The 18,127-nt window shown below is 46.3% G+C and overlaps 1 long non-coding RNA gene across 1 annotated transcript; it reads right to left on the minus strand.

The window, feature by feature from the left end:
- Positions 1-60: 60 nt before the first annotated feature.
- On the minus strand, positions 61-876 carry LOC103635782 (uncharacterized). Its single transcript, XR_557623.3, has 2 exons — positions 569-876; positions 61-465 (listed from the first exon to the last, which is right to left on the minus strand). It is a non-coding gene; the product is annotated as an uncharacterized lncRNA (long non-coding RNA).
- Positions 877-18,127: the final 17,251 nt, after the last annotated feature.

Here is an 18,127-nt window from a genome sequence, read left to right on the forward strand (position 1 = left end):
GACCCCTCGGATTCCAGTGATTGTGTCACCGTGCGTGTGTTTGGTTGGACGTAGAAGAAGTGATGGAAGGAGACGGTCACATTTTTAATTATGTTTGAATGATAGTCATGCGGGAGCGAGATGAACACCGAAGCAATTTTTTGTGCCGGCATGGTCCTAAAAAATCGAGAGAACGGTGTCACCCTCAGCTCATCCTAGTTTAACCTTATAAACCAAACACATTTTGGTGCCGGGAACCAATGATGTTGAGTTGTTGACAATGACGAACCAACCCCACTGTCAGAGCATTGCCCTCCTTGGATTGGATCTTCCATGTTCTGACGCCACTGTCTTTTCCCTTTGCTCCGACTCCGATCGCCCCTTCTTCAAATTCCAAACCAGCTCCAACGAGACCATGTCAGCTCAATCGACGTATATACTTGGGACTTGTTCGTTTGTGTCGGATTGCACCCGGAATCGTTCCACCTAATCAAAGTTTATATAAATCAAAGAAACAATCCGGTTAGGAATCGTTTCGACCAACTAATACGACAGAAACGAACAAGGCCTTGATCTTCACCATGTTTACCTATACTTCGTTGAATGGGAATACCGGTGCCATGAACAAATGCTGAAATCCGCGAGACGAAACGTCCAACGGCATGGTGGCCATGCCCTTCCTCGACGTCCTCATCCCCTCGGGCAACCGTGGGAACTATCACTTGTTCCAAACAACGGGGATGGACGGAGTAGCGAGAAAGAAGGAAGGAAGGAAGCGGCCACGCCATAGTTGTGCAGGGGAGGCTTCCAGGGAAGCGTGGTCACCGCGGGGAGAAAGATGGGCCATCAAACCGTCCGCCCTGTCATCGAACTTCTAAAACTTTGCTACTACAATAGATCGAACTTCTAAAAGTACTCGTATTTATTTTATACTTGTGATAATTTAAGGTGGGTGCAATTTTTAGTTGGCAGCGTACAGGGCTCCATAGGATCATCATACCAGAAAAGGCGAAGATGGATGAACGGGCAAACAGTTCACCTCCGGTCCCACATGGCGCATCCGATCTGGACAGCTGCGGTCCTTTTTGCATTTTCCAGCCGGTGCTGGATCGCCTCTTTCCATCACGTCACGTGATTTCTTTATCGCCTGATTGGTAGATCTGACCAGCGTTAGGTACTGAAAATGGAAAAGAAAGGCGTAGTTGACAGAACACGTCTGAGGCTCGTGCAGCATTGCTGCATCTTCCCGGGCCAATGCGTTGCCTGAAGAGCAAGGTCGTGGATACCCGAAATCTAATAGGTTTTTACCTCGTTATGATACAGGTTTGGGTCAATCTCCGTATTCATAGGTTTTTTACTGAAATAAATCTATACTCAACGGGTTCATGGGTACGAGTTTGTTCCTATAGTACTCAAACCCATGAACCCGTGGTTTTTTTAAACCCAACCAAGTCTAGTGTATATTGTCATTTTATTTTATAAATGAATAACAAACTCGTTATCTCCCTATTTACTTCCTAATTTTTATCAAATGTGAATGTATAGATAGTTGGTGAGAGTGTTGATTGCTTGTTATTATAGTTTATACTAGCATTATATATGTGGTGGATAGATAACTTAGTGCAATGTCACTTGATTATACAACTTATTATGTGCATTCCATTTTCTCAATTAATAATTTTTATACCAAATTATGAACTCGTTGTTCATCATATAAATTTTGGACCATGACCTCATTAATCATTACGGTACTTATTGATTATGAGAAGAACAATTATATTGGAGATGAAACCCGCGGGTAACCCGTGGGTACCCGCTAACCTAATGGGGTATGGATTTGGGCAAAATTTCAAACCTGTCATAGGTAGGAGTTTTTTAGTGGGTATAGATATTTTTCACGGGTATAGGTTTGAGATGGCAAACCCATCGGGTTTGTACCAGTTGCCATCTCTAGACCCGACACGCTCCAATCGACACGTTTTTCCTTTTTTTTCTTTTCTTTTTGTAAAACCTAGACCCCTTCTGTAAGCAGTAAGCGGGGGAGAAGCTAGACCACATGATTGGATGGTTGTCCGCCCAAGTAGCTGGCCGGCTAGATACGACGTTTTTCTGAGTACGTGTGGTGCAGCTAAATGGTCTTAAAATGATTTACTTTGCATTCATTCATACAAATTGTGTCTTCTCTTCTACGTGCAGTCAATCAAACATGAGTTGAGACAAAGTCAACGTATATAGTGGTGCAAAATGAGACGGTACGGATAACCAATCAGATGGAGTGAATTAGAGGAAGATGTAAATAGTTTAAGGGTGCATGATAATAATTGTGGGTATATATATGATGAAAATCTGGTCTGAATCACTAATCTTGTAAAATTTCGTTGGTGCATGTGCATAGGGTTGAAAACGGGCGGAAAAAATCCTGTCCCGACCCGTACCGTTTTCTACATTTGACCCGACTGTTTCCGTATTTATGGAAAAATATGGAAACGGGACGGAAACGGGTGAGGGCTTATTCCGTCCGTTTTTGCGGGATCCCGTTTTTTTCCGGATTGAACCCGTATTTATTCTGTATTTGACAAATATGGGACGAGTCTAATATGCATTAGTATATAAACTAAATCATCGTGTATTTAGGTGACAAATTATAGCACAATTGACCATTGTAACCACCGGCTCTTTTCAAATGACAAGTGATCTAAAGTCTTAAACAACATCGGATGTAGCTAAATGTACACATTTAGCAACTAAACAACAATAGAATATTGCCTCTCTATATCTATTTGTTTTATGTTATTGTTCTGCCAATCAATCACTAGTCAAACATCAATAACATTTCTATTTGTATTAAATTATGAGTTTCCGTTAGTATTTCCGTTTCGGTTCGTTTTCGCAATTTCGTTTATCCCGATCTCGTTTCCGTTCCCGACTATTCCGGACCCGATCCCGTTTCCGATGATAAAATGCGGATACGGAAATGGGAGAGGGGGTTTTTCCGTCCGTTTTTATCCCTACATGTGCACTCCTATCTTGTACCTAGCTTGGTGTAACACCCTGAATTTGGGGGTATAAAATTTCTTTGCTCATATTCACAAATTCAGGTGTTACTTCCCTTTTCTCATCCTTCCTCATTCTTTTCTTTCTTATTTCTATAGGAGAAAAGTGCTTATTTTATTTGTAATAATAGTTTAATAAGTTAAACCCTAAGGGAGTATGAATTGTTGCATCATGTTGAACCCTAGATCTCACTTTTGCTTGGTGCATAACTCTTGGAAAGTCCAATTTGAATTTGTGGCTTATTTGAATTTGAATCTAATAGAGAAAATAAAAAGAAAAGAGAAAACAATTCCAGAATAAAAAGAAAAGGAAAAGAAGCCCGCCACCCTGCCCCCCTCGGCCTTTCGGCCCAGCCGGCCCAATCCCGCGCGCGCGCTCTCCCCCCCCCCCCCCCCCCCCCCCGCTCTCTCTGCCCTGGCGGGCCCGCCCGTCAGCGCAGCCGCCTCTCGCGCGCCCGCCTCCGCTCTCCCCTCTCTCTCTGCTCGCGGGCCCGGGCTGTCAGCCCCGTCGTCCCCGCGTAACCGCCGCCGAGCTGCGCGCGCCCGCCTTCTCCGCGCCCACGTCGCGCGTGGAGCTCGCAACTGACCCGCCCCTGGCCACTTGAGCCCCGAGCCCCACTCGCCCTCTCCCCCTCCCCCATTTGCACTCCAGTAGACCCCTCTTCCCCCCTCGCTGCGCGCACGCAGAGCGCCGCCGCCGTAAACCCCGTCGTCCCGAGCTCGTTTCTCGGCCGCCATTGGAGCTCCGTCGTGTCCGTTGCCACGGTGAGCTTCGCCCCGGTGTCCGCAACCCGGGACGCGCCCCAATTCCCTGTCCCCCTCCCTATTTCTCTCTGCCCGCGCTCACCCGCCGTTCCCCATGCAGCCACGGAGGTCCGCCACCGTCGCCCCGGGCCACCGTCGCGCCATTGCCGCCGCCGAGGAGTCCCCGGAGCCCGCCTTGAGGTAAGGAACCTCTCCCGCCCCTATCGACCTTTGTTTTGCTCTCTGTCGCGTTTAATTCCTCGCCGGAGTAGGGTAACCCCGCCGCCGAGCCGCTCCGCCGTGAACCGCCCCCCTCCGGTGCCCCTGCCCCGACCCAGACCCCACCAGAGGACTCCCCGTGCCCTCCCCAACCTTCCCGGCCACTCAGGTCGCCCCAGAGACCCGCCAAACGCCCGCGCCCCTCGTCTCCGGCGAGTCCTCCGCCGCGGGGACGAGCGCCGCCGCCCCAGCTAGCCGTAGGAGAAGCCCAGGCCGGCCACCCGATCCCCACCGTCCGTCCCAGATCGGGTGGCCCCGCTTTAATTAGGCCAAGCCCAATCCTGGCCATCCGCCCGAGATCCAGCGGCCCAGGCCCGCTTCCCCCACACCCCGTCCCCCTGCCGTTGGGCCCCGCCTGTCAGTCCGCCCGCGCGCTCGCGCTGCCCGCCGGCCCCGCCTGTCAGCCCGCCCGCGCGCTCGCTCTGCCCGCCGGCCCCGCCTGTCAGCCTGCCCGCGCCCCGCGCTGCCCGCCCGGTCCCGCCTGTCAGTCGCCCAGGCCGCCGCGCGCTCGCGCGCCCGCCCGCAGGATCTAATCCTGGCCGTTCGCTTTAGATCTGACGGCCGTAGTAGCCCGATACCCCTTCGCGCGCGCGTTTTCTTAAAGATACCCCCCGGTTTTCTAGAAATTGAACCCGCCGTCCCTGGTTTCTCTCAGTTAGGTCCCTGGACCTTTTATTTAATTCAAAATAGGTATTTAGGGTATATTTTTAACCCCTAAACTTGTAAAATCCATAACTTTGTCATATGAACTCCAAATTAAGTGCTTCAAATTGCAAAATGCTCATGATGTTTTTGTCTATCTATTTAAACAATGTTTCCATGCTGCTTCCATGTACCAATTAATAATTAATCATTAGGATAGGATTAAGGTTATTGGAACCCCATTTGAGATAATTAGAAATTGGTAGACTTTAATAAAAGTTGGAGTACTTAAGATTAGGGACTTAAACACCTAAGTTTAGGAACTTAAAACCATGTAATGATTTAATCCCACCACTGACTTAAACCTGATTAGTGGATAGTGAATCACTTTGTATAGTCCTCTACCCCAGACCTAGGGAACACCAGAGTGCCTATCCCTTTTCTGCTATGAACTTGTGATCTCTTTGCTGCATATGTTTGTATGTTGCTTTTGTTTGTTATCTTCCCAAGTGCATAGTGTGAATGATTACTTTACGTAGACAACGAGCAGTCTGTGTTTCCCGAGGAGGTTGCAGAGGAAATCCCTGATCAGCAGCTTGGTGAAGGCAAGTGTCCTCTGTCCCATTATGTCCTATTCATTTATAACTTACTACCCCGCATTACTTACTTGAAACCTAAGGATTGACTAGCTTTACACTTTACTTTGTCCTTGATGACCTACTGGGTTGTTATGGTTAGCACTCTGCTACTGCCTTAACTTAATCAATGAACATGATGTGACTATTTATGATACTGTTATCCTGATGATGTTGATGATCTTGTGATACTCTAGGGGGCTCAGGCTGTTTCCTGAGTACCTCTCCGTAAGGACTTGTTCGTTGAGAGACCACCCGGGATAACAGTACAACCATGAGGGTGAAATGGGATGCCCTTAGCTGATTAATTAGGTGAACTAGAGGTGTAGTTGCTTAGCCGTCGTGCCGTCAATGGGGTCCAGGCACAGTGCTTGCTCTGCCGAGGCTGAGTGCCGAGGTTCTTTCGTTTTGCTCTTTGTTAGTCACTCTCCTGCGGGGAGGGGTACTGTGTTTATCAAACTGGAGAAACCTAACGGGCAGCTATGATCTCTAGGGAATCTCTGTAAAAGCTACGTAGTGATGCCCTGCCGGACCACCTAGGTAGTGGTCAATGGGGATTAGCTCTCCCCGGGTAGAAAGGGAATCATGGCTCATGGGTAAAGTGTGCAACCTCTGCAGAGGGTAGTGAAAACTGATATATCAAACGTGCTCACGGTTAAGAGCAGCCTTGGGATCCTCTTTGATTAGTGATACAGATGGTTCGAGATACAAGGATTATGTTATGGTTTTGGTTCGACTATGATGATGTTGTTTCCTCGATGAGGAAATGGTTTACGGGTTGGTCAATGCTAAAATCTGGCTTCTACTAATGATAAATACCTGACCAACTAAAAGCAACTGCTTGAGCCTAACCCCACATAAAGCTAGTCCACTTCAGCCAAACGGGACATTTGCTGAGTACGTTGATGTGTACTCATCCTTGCTTTACCACAAAACACCAGGTTGTCCGCATTGTAACCACTGCTCAGGAGAAGGTGAAGCCGTGGAAGGAGACTTCCAGGAGTTCCAAGACTACGACGAATTCTAGGTGTGGGTTGGCGGCAACCCCCAGTCAGCTGCCTGTGAAGGCCTTATCTTTACTGCGTTTCGCTAGTACTTTGATTTAACTGTTAAGACAATGACTATGTGGATGTCTATGACTCTATGATGTAATAAGTACTCTTTTATGTTATTATTCGAGCACTGTGTGATGATGTTCATTTATGTAATCGTTGTGTACGTTAGTTCTGATCCTGGCACGTACATAGTTCGCATTCGGTTTGCCTTCCAAAACCGGGTGTGACATAAGTGGTATCAAAGCCGTGCTGACTGTAGGACCGCTGACCTAGAGTAGCACTGGTCGTACTAAGGACTATTGACCTCCCCTCTCACCTTGACCTCTGATGTTACTTCAAAAGTCGGTCACCTCGACCAACCCTATGTTTTACTACATAAATATACTATATTATACCTTGTGAAAATTTTTATCTTGTTCTGTCTATGGATTATTCACTTGTCATATTAGTTCTGCTCTTACTCTTGTGCTTACGGTGTCTTTTGTAGATGGCTCGTCTTAGACACACTGCACGTAAGTCGGTGATTCCTTTCCTACCGTCTCGACTTGCGGAGCGTCCTCTGCACCGCACCGTGTCCGGTCAGTCGAGTCACCTGGAGAGACTGCACCACCGCCTGCGTGAGGAGCAGGAACGCCGGCGCCAGCACCGAGAGCAGCAGGGCTCTTCCTCCCCACCCCAGCGAGAGGTGGAATCTGTGAGGCCCCGTTCTTCTGTGGCCCAGCTGGAGGCGCCCCCTGCACCGCTGCGGGACGTCCCGGCTGTTGGAGGAGCTACTGGAGGAGCTACTGGAGGAGACCCCGACGACGACGACTCAGACCACAGCACGGAGTCTTCTGAGCCACAGGAGGCGGAAGGATGGGTCGCCCGACCCATCACCCGTGACGCCGCTCGCGGTTGTCACTTCCACGACGCACTCGACACCCTGCTGCGCCAGGCTTTCGACCGGCACACCTGGTCGATCGAGTATCGTTGTGTAGTCTACCAGCACAGTCGCGGGAGGTACCCGGACCGCTGGGAGGCTACCTGCCTAGTTCGCCGTCCGGAGGATGATCTCCGGGGTGCGGAGGCCGTTTCGGAGCACTATTCCATCTCCGAGAGGGACACTGCAGAGGCGGCTATGCAGGATGCAGCACGGCGTGCACTCTCCCAGTACTGTTCCTTGTTCGGTGGGGTGGCCGACGGTCTTAACCTTAGGTACTACCCCCGCCGTCCTACTGGCAGCACCGAGAGTGTGGTTGTCTCACCTGTTGGTGAGGATAACCCTAGGTTGAGCAGCACAGTCAACCTAGTCGCGGTGCTTAACACTGAGCTGGATCACTCTCTGGACGAGCTAAGCAGGGCTCGAACGGAGATTGCGGAGTGGCGTGCTGAGTTGGCAGAGCGCCATCACCAGGAGGGTGGTTCCCCCGCTCCTGTTGGGACTCAGCACCCATACCGCTCGCCGCCACGTGGTCATCACACTTATGGTTCCCCTGTCTGTAAGACCAGGATAGATCTGGATCCTTAGATCGTTAGCGTCGGAGTTTGTAATAATTCTTAGGTCAGATGTCTCAGTCTTAGGTAGTCAGTTTAGTTTGCTTATCAGTTGCTTCCATTTAGTTTAGTTTGCTTATCAGTTGCTTTCATGCTTGTTATGATGAACTTGTGCTTGATTTGAATCTTTGTAATGACTGTTGCCAACCTATGGGTTTCCCCTGCAGTTTGGCCTAGCTAGTGATGTTAATGAAGTCAGTTGTTTAGTTGGGAAACCCTTTACTCCTACTTTCCTTTCTTATCTGAGAAGCTGTGTTGAATCATAATGAGGATCAGTGAAGCTCTTTTGTTCACTCAGTGTCATGAAGAATTCTGTATTCTCTTTTCTTATGCTGAAGGGTTGTAAGATCAATGCTGATGTATGAATGTCTTCCACAGATGTCTGACAACAGGCGCCGATGCAACAGGCGTGCTCAGCAAGAGCAGCATGACCAGCAGGAGGAACAACAGAGGCAGCCTCCCCCACCACCCCCGATGTCAGTAGAGCAGATGTTCTTGATGCAGACTCAAGCAGTGCAGGCCATCGGGCAGACTCTGGCAGCCATGCAGCAGGCTCAACAGCAACCTCAACCCCAGTTGCAAGTGCAGATGCCCCAGATGCCACGAGATAAGCGTGGTGAGTTCAGAGAGGGCACCCTCCTACCTTCGCCCATTCTGCTGACCCCATGGATGCAGAAGACTGGCTGCGCGCAGTGGAAAGGGAGCTACGCACCGCCCAATGTGACGACAGGGAGAAGGTTCTGTACGGCCCCCGCCAGCTAAGGGGAGCAGCCCAGTCCTGGTGGGAGTCCTACCTCGCCACCCATGCTGACCCTGAAGCCATCACGTGGGAGGAATTCAGCGAGAGTTTCCGCAGGTACCATGTGCCAGAGGGGCTAATGATCGTGAAGAAGGAGGAGTTTCTGGCTCTGAAGCAGGGACCCCTGTCTGTTAGTGAGTATAGAGACAAGTTTCTGCAGCTGTCTCGTTATGCACCCGAGGATGTCAACACTGATGCTAAGAGGCAGTACAGGTTCATGAGGGGTTTGGTGGATCCCCTGCATTACCAGCTGATGAATCACACCTTCCCCACCTTCCAGCATCTGATCGATAGGGCAGTTATGACTGAGAAGAAGCGTAAGGATATGGAAGATCGGAAGCGCAAGATGAATGGACCCCAGTCCGGAGGCATCAGCCGTCCGCGTTTCTCAGGCAGTTCATCTCAGCAAGGCAGACCTGGTCACCCACAGGGATATCAGAATCAGAATCAGCGTCCGCATCAGCAGCAGTTTCAGAGGCAGTACCCACAGCAGCAGCAGCAGTATCGTCAGCACAGCCAGCAGGGAAGTAATCAGTATCAGAAGCAGAACAACCAGGCACCTCGCCTTCCTGCCCCAGCGACAAATCAGAGCAACCAAGCAGCCCCAGCACAAGGAGGAGGCAGAGGATGTTTCCACTGTGGAGATCAAGGCCACTGGGCGATGCAGTGCCCAAAGAAGTTGGCACAGCAGCAGACCAACCCCAATGCTCCAACAAGGCAAGGTGTACTGCAGCCGGCAGCAGGCAATCGTAACCAAGCGTACAACCGTGGAAAGGTGAACCACTTGGAGGCCGAAGCAATCCAGGATGCACCAGATGTGGCAGTAGGTATGTTCTCAGTCGAATCTCATCCCGCAAAAGTGCTATTTGATACTGGTGCAACTCATTCATTTGTCACTGCAACCTGGGTAGAATTGCATAACATCTCAGTAGAGGCAATGATGCCGCCCATGAGGATTAACTCGGTTGGTGGCAAGGTGCAAACAGATAAAATATGCTCAAATATAATGGTGGAAATAAGGGGGATAGGATTCCCCAGTGACTTAATAGTAATAGACACCCCTGGGATAGATGTTATTCTAGGGATGAATTGGTTAATGAAGTATGAAGCAAATGTTAGTTGTGACAAGAGGACCGTAACATTGAAGTCCCCGTCAGGAGAAGAGGTAGTGGCCGAGCTAAGGATGCCTAAGTCAGAAGAGGGAGTCTGTCACCAGATTTCAGTTGATAGTAAGGAGCCCAACCCGCTCGAGGCTATTAAGGTTGTGTCGGACTTTCCGGATGTGTTTCCCGAGGAGCTAATGTAACACCACAAAAGCCATCAAATAAAAATAATGAATTTAGTTATTATATTAATTAGGGTAATAATTTTTTTTAGTGTTTAATTATTTATTTGCATCGTTTTCTTTGCATGCGTTTGATTTCTTATCGGATGTTTAAATATCAACCCATTTTTAAAAAAAAAAGTACTAGTAATTAAATAATAATTAAGTATTATAGTAATTATTAGTCTAAAAATAAGTACTTCATTTATAAATATTTTTGGTAATTTTTTATGATTTTTAGAGTTCTTTAAAAATGAATTTCGGAATTTAAAAAAAAAAGAAAAAAAAAACCTAAAACTACTCCAAACCGGCCGGCCCACTAGGGGCCCATGATCTAACCCTAAAATCCCTGTGCGCGCGCCCTGGCTGGCTTCACAGCCGCCGCCGCCAGGCTACTACTCCCTCTCCTATCTCTCTTCTCTCTCTCCCTCACGTCTCTCTCCCTCACGTCTCTCTCTCCCTTCATTTTCTCTCTCCCTTGCTTCTCTCACGCACGTGCCCTGGCCAACGCACGCGACGCCCCACCGCGACGCCGCACAGGCCCCGCCCTGCGCGAGCAGCGCGCTGCCGCGCCAGCCCACCGCGATGCCGAGCGCGCCCGACGACCAAACGCCGCGAACCATCGTCCGTTTCTTGCTTCATGGCGATTTATTTCATCCGTTTCTTATTCCTATTATTTCTCCATTAGTAACCGACGTATTGACGGCATTTGAAGCCTGCGGCACCCCATGACCTCCCTGGCAGACTCTTCTTCTCCCCTCCTTCTCTCTATAAATGGGGACAGCAGAGCTCTCTCTTCTCTCCTGCCTACCCAAGCGCCCCATCTCTCTAGCTCACCATTGCACTGTTCGACGCCGCCGTTCGTCGCCGGAGTTCGCTGCTCGTTGCCGGAGCCCGTGGAGTTCGCCGGAGTGTGCCGTCGTCGCCGGAGTTCACCGGAGCCGCGTACTAGCTGTCCGTAGTCGAGCCCCGCTCTCCGTCGATCCGTCCCCGTCACACGCACGAACCCGAGGTTGATGACGACCCAAGTTTATTTTATGTATTTTATAAAGCGCTTTTAATTCGATTCATGTGTTGTATAGTTTGTTTGTTGTAATATGAACACATGTGATTCCGATTTATGTATTTGTGTGCGCTACGGAATTTGTTAGAAATATGCGTGCATCGTGTTATTTCATATAATCGACGCGTTGAATTTTGGTTTAGAGAAATATGACGTAGATTTAATAGTCACACGTCGGTGATAAAAATACTAGATAAGAATTTATAGTTAAAATTGGTCGCGATAAATTTTTGAAACTAATTGGAGAATTATAGGTGCATTTTTTATGGATTAGAAAAATGGTATAGAATTCATGTCATATGAATAAAATAGGATTGTTAGATGATTTATCCGATTATTTAATTAATATCTTCTTTTGGAAAGAAAAGAGAAAATATCATTGGTAGATGGCAAAATAGGGTTTTGCTAGTCAAATAAACATGTTCACAGATTTAGAACTTAAAATTTGTTAGAGTACTAGTTTATGTCAAATAACCCCGCTTGTGTTAGAAAATGTTCAATTAGTAGTTTATGTAGATTTTTAGAATATTAATATTATTAGATTCATTTTTGGTCATACTAACTAATTTGTGTTAAAAGTAATAATAGGTGTTAATTTATTTATTAGTATTAAAAGATAATAAGTATTATTTAATTTCATTGATGATGTTAAAATAAGTTAATACTAGTTTAAAACTATATTTATTATACCCACTCATAAATTCACCATTAGGATCACATTAATAGCTATAATTGAATTAATAAGTATTTACGCGATTAGGACATATTTAAGATGTGATTAGTGCGATGTGTTAATGTGTATGTAATGGTGGATGATTATGTAGTGGTGCATGTTTATTTATTTGTGTATATTTTATTTTTGTATGTGCGCTATGCGACTCTATTAGAAGCGGATTGTGCGGTAGACGATCCGAACTCGTTCGAAGACGATCCGCAGGACTCGCTTGAGCAAGGCAAGTGGATTCTCCCTCTGCATACTCTGTTTGTACCTATTCACTGCATATAATAATGTTTACCTTTTTGATATACTGCATAATTTGATGGGTTTCACCTAATTAAGGATTTCCTAGATTTATTATCTGTATTCCTTGTTTAACCTGGGAAAATAATTAAGCTGTGCAAGATTCATGCTACCGCTCAACTTAATGATTCTTAATGTCACTCTTTAATTGGTTTTAATGTTCCAAAAATGTTAATTGGCAATTATGGCATTAACCCGATGGTTAAGATAATTTTATTACAAATTTAATTGGAACATGGAGTGACCACCCAGGATAACAGTGCAACCACGAGTGCTATCATGGCTCTGGCTTTGGTAAATAGCTCTATATGCTTAGTGCCTAGCAACCTTACCTGAAAGATGGGCAAGAGGGGGAGCGGTAGGTGCTGGCAGCCCACGTTAACATGGGGTCGTATTCTTGGCTAAGGTACTTCACCCAGGGGGCCACCACCATCGTCTTAGAAACCTTAGCGGGTTGCTTCGTATTAAGGTATTTTGTGAAAACCTCATAATGGATCCCTAGCCATTCACCTCGGCAGTGTCTAAGGGTCCGATCAACCCGGGCTAGATGGGATACATGGCTTGTGGGTAAAGTTGTACCACCTCTGCAGAGTGTAAAACTGATATATCAGCCGTGCTCCCGGTTAAGAGCGACCTGGACTCCTCACATGATAATTGAACTTGAAGATGGAATTAAATTGAGATCCGATGATCTGCCAATAATTTGCTTAAGTGATTTCACTTAAGTGTTTTTGCTATATTCATATTCCTTTGTTTAAATGGGATATTTGGGACTCACACTTATTAGTAAGACAGGTGATGTTAATAAAACGTTGACCAACTAAAATGCTTACTGCTCAACCTTAGCCTCACCTTGTTATACCTGCATTAGTTTTTCCCCCACTTGCTGAGCCCCGACCATAAGTGAGCTCACCCTTGCTTAATTTTGATCAGAGGGTGATGCTGGAGACTTTGATGGAGATTTTATCGACGACGATGATTTCTAAGTCTAACGATGCGCCGGTCATCTTCCTGTGGGAGATTGCCCAGTTGTTTATTTCCGCTTACTTTGATGTGATACTTGTTTAAGACACAATGTCTCAGATGATATAATAAAGTTTTATACTCTCTTTACGCCTTTATTGCATTGTCTTTTGATATATTACACTTGTGACGTCAACATATGTGTGGAAATGGATCCTGGCACACATATGGTATGCGCTCGGTTCTACCCCCTGGAACCGGGTGTGACAGAAGTGGTATCAAAGCTATGCTGACCCTAGGTCGTTAGACTAGTTAGAAATGGAAAACCTAGTTAGTCTTTCAAAAACTTATTTTACCTCAAAACTCAACTCCTTTATATTCAACTCTTCTAGTCTGATTTTCTCTCGTCTATCAGAAGGTTGCTATCAGAAGAACTGCTTACAAAAGTATCGCCTATGTTGCTCAAGATCGGCCAGCACCCTCTACCCCACCTTTGGATGATGAAGAAGAAGCGTCTTTCTCTGCCTTATCCTCATTCTTTTTGGAAGGCTTTGTTATGAAACCCCTGAGTCTATCACCATACTCCTTCAGGTTGATAGGATAGTTTATTGAAATAAGCTAGACGCGATAGACGATAAAACAGTGTTATACTATAATAATAACAACAATGTGATGGTGATGTTTGATATGTTTGAGTTGGATTTTTGTTTGAGTGCAATGGTCTGATGGCCATAAGAGCATTAAAAAACATAAACTTAAGAAATTTCCCTCTAGAATCTTTTCTATTCCCCACTTCTCTAAGGACTTCACCTCCTAACCAATCAGATGGTGAACGCTCGTCAAGGACCCAACCACAACCGGAACCAGCATGGTCAACAAGTACCACCACCACCGAATCCCAATATGGAGCAATTCATCGCCGCCCATAGGGGTGGAAACGAGCCGAGCCGAGCTCGGCTCGGCTCGGCTCGCTGCGGCTCGCCCATGTAACGAGCCGAGCTCGGCTCGGCTCGCCTATCTCACGAGCTCGAAAAAGCAGCTCGGCTCGGCTCGCTCCTGGCTCGCGAGCCGGCTCGCCGAGCCAACGAGCCTAGGTATAAAATTAAATCTGCTCTCTAAATTATAATATAAAATCTTAAAAATATTTTAAATAACATATTTTAAATTAGTAAAATAGATATATCACTAATATAATATATAAAATAGATTATTTTTGTATAATAATCTCAAATAACATAAATTAATTGTCTACTCGGTATTAATATTATATGTTAATTAAGATTTTATGTAACAAATTGTTGTTGGGTCGAGCCACGAGCCAGCTCGCGAGCTGCACCGAGCCGAGCCGAGCTGGCTCGCTCTTTTCACGAGCCAGAAAAACAGGCTCGGCTCGGGCTCGTTCGGAGCGTCGAGCCGGTCCGAGCCGAGCCGAGCTGCTGCGAGCCCGAGCCAGCTCGTCGAGCTCGAGCTTTTTTTCCAGCCCTAGCCGCCCAGATGCAGATTCTGCAAGGAATCACTGCGGCTGTTCAACAAATTCAGCAGGACCAGCAGAATCAACAACCCCAGCAGCAGCAGTATGCGCCCCGACCAGAGATAAGCACCGGGACTTCATGAGTCATCACCCGCCAACATTCTCTCATGCGGTTGATCCTCTGGATGCCGATGACTGGCTCAAGGTCATTGGAAAGAAGCTGGACATCGCTCAGTGCAACGACCGGGAGAAGGTCTTGTACGCCTCGGGAAGACTCGAGGGAGCTGCGTCCGATTGGTGGGATGCCTTCAAAGCGGCACATCCCAACGTAGATACCATAACCTGGCAGGAGTTCCAAGAGAACTTCCGCACTCACCACATCCCCTCTGGAATCATGAAGCTGAAAAAGAAGGAGTTCCTTTCCCTTACTCAAGGGAATATGACTGTCAGTGAGTATCGTGATCGCTTCACTCAGCTTTCACGCTACGCACCAGAAGAAGTGGACACTGATGAGAAACACCAAGAGCGTTTCCTGGAAGGATTGATTGGACCTCTGAACTATCAACTTCAGAGTCACACTTTTCCCAACTTCCAGACACTGCTGAACAAGGCAATTGGCCTTGAGAGTAAAAGGAAGGAGCTATCTGACCACAAAAGAAATTTTCAAGGTCAGTCCAGCAGGAACACCCGGCCAAACAATGCTCAAGGTTCGCAGTTCCGCTCTGGAAATCAGGGTGGAAACAATTATCAAGTGCAACGCTTTGGACAGCAAAGCCAGAGAAGTAATCAAAACCAGAATCAGCAAAGGAGCAACTCCCAGACCAACCAGAGGTCTGGTGGAAATTCACAGAACCGTCAAGGTGGCACCAACAACACGCAGGCCAGAAACAACGCACCTATCCAACCCAATGGATGTTTCAAGTGCGGTGAACTAGGCCACTATGCCAACAACTTCCCAAGGCGCAACCAGTAGACACCCCAGAAAGGCAATAATCAGAGGAATGACCAGAACACCCCCGCTCGTGGATCTGCTCAGAACAAGACACCGCAGAACCAGAGCCGAGGAAGGGTCAATCACGTCACTGCTGAATCAGTGCCTGAGGATGCCGACATAGTGTATGGTATGTTCCTTGTTAACTCCATACCTGCATCAGTTTTATTTGACTCTGGAGCATCACATTCATTTATAACTGAGTCATTTGTGGAAAAACATAACATACCTAAGTACCCTCTGAAGAGGATATTACACATTAGTTCACCGGGAGGTGACATGAAGGCCACACACTCATGCCCTCATGTTAATATCAAGATTCAAGGAATAGATTTTACCGTTGACCCAGTGGTCCTAGGATCCAACGGTATTGATGTGATTCTTGGATGTAACTGGTTGAAAAGTTGTGATGGAGTGATACGGTGTGCCAATGGAACAATTATGTTGACAAGTCCTCAAGGTGAAAGAATCCAAGTTAACATAGACAAGTCAACAGATGAAAAAGGGAAGACAGTGATCAATCACTTGGAAGAAAAGCCCTTGGAAAATATCAAAGTAGTGTGCGAATACCCAGACGTATTTCCGGAGGAATTGCCAGGTATGCCACCTGACCGTGATATAGAGTTTTCTATTGAATTAGTACCCGGAACCGCACCTATCTCGAAAAGACCATATAGAATGGATGTTAAAGATTTAGTAGAATTGAAGAAACAAATAGAAGAATTACTAGAAAAAGGTTTTATTCGCCCAAGTTCATCCCCTTGGGGAGCCCCAGTGCTGTTTGTGAACAAGAAGGATGGTTCGAGAAGAATGTGTGTGGATTATAGAAGTTTGAATGAAGTAACCATCAAGAATAAATACCTGTTACCTCGGATTGAAGATTTATTCGATCAAATGAAGGGAGCTAAGATATTCTCGAAGATAGATCTAAGATCGGGATATCATCAGTTAAAGATTCGAGCAGAAGATGTACCCAAGACAGCCTTCACGACGAGATATGGATTATATGAGTTTTTGGTCATGTCGTTTGGACTGACTAATGCACCGGCATATTTGATGAACTTGATGAATAAAGTATTCATGGAATATCTGGATCAGTTTGTGGTCGTATTCATTGACGACATACTGATATACTCTCCGAATGAAGAAACACATGAAGATCATCTAAGGCTAGTCCTACAAAAGCTTCGTGACAACCAGTTATACGCAAAGTTCTCAAAGTGTGATTTTTGGTTGAAGGAAGTTGCTTTCTTAGGGCATATCGTTACGGATGGTGGAATTAAAGTGGACCCAGGAAAGATAAGTGAGATACTGGATTGGAAGCAACCTAAGGATGCGTCCAAGATCAGAAGTTTTCTTGGATTTGGCAGGATACTATAGAAGATTTATTGAAGGTTTTTCCAAGTTAGTGAAACCACTTACCTCTCTACTGGAGAAAGGTAAAGAGTTCAAGTGGGATGAAGCTTGTCAGAATTGTTTTGAAGAACTCAAGAAAAGGTTAACCACTGCACCAATATTGGTAATGCCAGACATCCACAAGGGATTTGATGTGTATTGCGATGCATCACACCTTGGACTTGGATGTGTGCTAACGCAAGAAGGAAAAGTGATAGCTTATGCCTCAATGCAGTTGAGGAAGCATGAGAAGAATTATCCTACGCATGATTTGGAACTAGCTGCCGTAGTGCATGCTTTGAAGATTTGGAGGCACTATATGATTGGAAACAAGTGCAAAATCTTCACGGATCACAAAAGCCTGAAATATATATTCACTCAGAAGGAACTCAACCTCAGACAGAGAAGATGGCTTGAGTTGATTAAGGATTATGATTTGGAAATACAATATCACCCCGGAAAAGCAAATGTAGTAGCTGATGCTTTGAGCCGTAAGGGTCAAGTGAACAACATCACTACTCATTTGATGTCACAAGAATTATGCTGGGAAATGGAACGACTCAACCTTGGATTTCTCAATAATGTAGAAGCAACGGTGATGGAAGTCGAATCTACTTTGGAAGAAGAGATTCGTAAAGGACAAGAGTCTGATGAGAAAATTAAGGAAATTAAAGCTTTGATTAGTTTGGGTAAAGCCCCAGATTTCACGGAAGATGAACAAGGCACAGTATGGTTTAAGAAGAGAATCTGCGTACCAGAAATCGAGCACTTGCGCCAACTTATTTTGAGAGAAGCTCATGATTCAGCATACTCTATTCACCCTGGAAGTACAAAGATGTACCAGGATCTTAAGGAAAAGTATTGGTGGTACGGTTTGAAAAGAGATGTTGCTACTCATGTTGCAGTATGTGACGTGTGTCAGCGAGTTAAAGCTGAACACCAAAGACCAGCAGGATTGCTACAACCTCTCAAGGTACCGGAATGGAAATGGGAAGAAATCAGTATGGATTTCATAGTTGGACTACCCCGTACTCGAGATGGCTATGATTCAATATGGGTCATAGTAGACAGGTTAACTAAAGTAGCACACTTTATACCTGTGAAGACAACATACTCGGGAGCCCAGTTAGCAGAATTATACATGTCAAGGATTGTTTGTCTGCATGGAGTACCGAAGAAG

This window comes from Zea mays, chromosome 8 (genome assembly GCF_902167145.1).
Source record: "Zea mays cultivar B73 chromosome 8, Zm-B73-REFERENCE-NAM-5.0, whole genome shotgun sequence".
NCBI lineage: Eukaryota > Viridiplantae > Streptophyta > Magnoliopsida > Poales > Poaceae > Zea > Zea mays.